The sequence below is a fragment of the Schistocerca gregaria genome, chromosome X (assembly GCF_023897955.1).
Source record: "Schistocerca gregaria isolate iqSchGreg1 chromosome X, iqSchGreg1.2, whole genome shotgun sequence".
NCBI classification, from domain to species: domain Eukaryota; kingdom Metazoa; phylum Arthropoda; class Insecta; order Orthoptera; family Acrididae; genus Schistocerca; species Schistocerca gregaria.
In genome coordinates this window covers 165,113,912-165,116,828 of record NC_064931.1, presented here as the reverse complement: position 1 = coordinate 165,116,828, position 2,917 = coordinate 165,113,912, and the positions used below count along the sequence as shown (strand labels likewise).

The following is a 2,917-nucleotide window of genomic DNA, read 5'->3' as shown; positions in this document are numbered from 1 at the left end:
AAGTAAAGATGCTCAAGACATCGCTGAAGATGCTGCTCAAGGATACACAAGTATGTGGAGAACTGCAGTACAACACAAAGTCATCGACAAAAAGTGAGCCGGTGATGTCTGGTGAGAGACAGGCCATTATAGGGTTAAGGGCTACAGCAAAGAGTACAATGCACAGGACGGAGCCTTGAGGCACCCCATCCTCCTGGATAAAGGTGTCTGACTAGGTTGTATCCACACGTACCTTGAATACTTAGTCTTTTAAAAATTTCTGAAGGAAACAGGGCTCACGGCATCAAAAGCCCATGTGTATAGAGTACAGAGGATACCAGCCCTCCAGCAGGTGTCATAAGCTTTCTCCAACTCAAAAAACAAAGTCACCATTGAGTATTTTGGTTGAAAATGATTAATGACATGGGTTGACAAAGTAATGAGCTGGTGAACAGCAGAATGATGCACTCTAAATCCACATTGTGCAAGGGTAAGTAGATGGCGAGGTTAGAGCCACCATACCAACCAGCCATTAATAATACATCCGATCATCTTGCAAACACAGCTGATGAGAGAAATGTAGTCGTAGCTAAAAGGAATATGTTTGTCCTTATTGGAATTAGGTATGGGTATGATAGTGACTTCAGGTCAGCATCTGCTCAAATGATATTGTGGGTATGAAGGAGGAAGTGCTTGCCCTCAAGAGAAAGGTGGTGCAACATCTGAATGTGAACATTGTCTGGCCCTGGGGTGGAAGATCAGGATGAAGTGAGAACATGATCTATTTCCCCCATGGTAAAGACAGAACTGTAGCATTCACTCTGCTGAGAGGAGGAGGGTATCATCTGAGCCTCCTCTACTCGTTTCCAAGAGAGGAAGGGGGGGGGGGGGGGGGTGATATTGGGTGGACCTCAAAATCTACACAGAATAGCAGCCCAAGGTGTTGGAGATAGCTACCAGGTCCACAATGACATCACCTGCTACACTCATACTGGAAATCAGGTAATAGACCTCAGTGCCAAACAGACGATGGAGGTCGCTCCCCACAAGACGGAATAGGAAGTGGAACTGTTAAAAGAACTAGTAAAGGAAATCCTGCTACCTGTTTTGATATAGCGAAGAATGCAATGACACTGCACTTGCAACTGTTTACAACAAATACATTACAGTATGCCTCAGTTCTCTTGGGGACCACTACACAGCAAGGTAGAGGTGAAGTGTGAGGTATGGAATGCTCTATGCTGGTAAGGATATAATGTTTGTGAGGTACTATGCCTGGTCATCACAACTGGGGAAATGTTTTTGAAGGTCTCCAGGGAGGACTGAAGGCTCCAGTCAGCCTCATAAAGCTTTCAATTGACTTTACACATAGGTGGGATAGGAGTCAGCAAACAGATAGCTCATTGGAGATTGTCACTCTAGTACATATCAGAGAGAATGGACCATTCAGGATGACAGAAAAAGTGGGCACTGGAAAATGGGAGTTCCAAATGGGAATGGGTGTGTGTGGAGTCTGAGAGGAATGTGGGTGCTCCATTATTAAGATAGAGAGGTTGAGTTGATTGAGGTCAGCCAAGAGATCACCTCTCTGACAGGTTCTGGAAGAGCCCCAAATGGGATGGTGTGCATTTAAGTCACCGAGCAGAGGTGAGGCAGTTGATCAATAAGCTGGAGGAAGCCTGCCCTGGCGACACCAAATGATGGAGGGACGTATACTGCAAAGAGCAAAGGTTAAGCGAGGAAGGATAATGTCAACATTCTGGAAACATCCCCCAGGCTGTGGCTAAGCCATGTCTCCACAGTATCCTTTCTTTCAGGAGTGCTAGTTCTGCATGTTTCGCAGAAGAGCTTCTGTAAAGTTTGGAAGGTAGGAGACGGATACTGGCAGAAGTAAAGCTGTGAGTACCGGTCGTGAGTCGTGCTTCGGTAGCTCAGTTGGTAGAGCACTTGCCCGCGAAAGGCAAAGGTCCCGAGTTCGAGTCTCGGTCGGGCACACAGTTTTAATCTGCCAGGAAGTTTCATATCAGCGCACACTCCGCTGCAGAGTGAAAATCTCATTCTGGAAGGATAATGTCAACTGCAACAGCTGGCAGCCAAGTGTTCAGTAAGATGGTCTGGCTATGAATGTCATCCCAGATGAGCAATATGACTCCACCATGAGATGGAATGCTGTCTTCTGATGGAAGGTCAAAGCAGACCAGAAAGAAATATGAGAGGTCATAGCGATCTCAAGGATGCAGTTTTGTTTCTTGGAGGCAGACAAAGAGTAGATGCTACGATTCGAAGAGCAGCCATAACTCCTATTTGTATCTAATGCTGTGGACCTTCCGCTGGAAGCTGCATGGTCACTGTTGCAATTGATACAGCATGGAGGAGGAGGTGGCAATTGCCCTTGCAAGCAACCCTACCACAAATAACTCATTTGGTTTTGTTTCAACAGGACATGTGAATTTGGTTATAATGTTGAGACTGGTAGCAACACATCTAGTTTGGAATGTTCAATTGGATTGTGATCACATCATAATCTACTTTGATCTTCGGTGGAAGCACTGCTTGATGAAACGTGAGAAAAATAGTGTGTGTAGGCACTAAAGTTGCATCAACCTTTTTCATTACCTGATGGACTGCAGTGATGTCCTGATGAGAGAGGTAAGTTTGGATTTCTCCCTCAGTCAGACCTCGAAGCAGTTTAGTGTAAATAACACCATGCAAAGAATTCAATATTCAGTGGGCCTCAACATGAACAGGGTAGCTGTGGAGGAGTGAAGCTGTAAGCAGTTGTTGGGCCTGAAAATCACAATTATACTCCAAAAGCAAAGTTCCATTACATAAATGGTAGCAATATTTCACAGGACCTGCAATTGCAGCAAAACCTTTTTTTAAATAATAAACTCATTGACAATAGCAAAGGATTGACCTTCTTCAGTATGTGATAGCA

The 2,917-nt window shown here is 44.9% G+C and overlaps 1 non-coding gene across 1 annotated transcript; it reads left to right on the top strand.

Moving 5' to 3' along the window:
- The first annotated feature begins 1,898 nt into the window (after window positions 1–1,898).
- On the top strand, window positions 1,899–1,973 carry Trnas-cga (transfer RNA serine (anticodon CGA)). The gene has a single exon. It is a non-coding gene; the product is annotated as a tRNA-Ser (tRNA).
- Window positions 1,974–2,917: the final 944 nt, after the last annotated feature.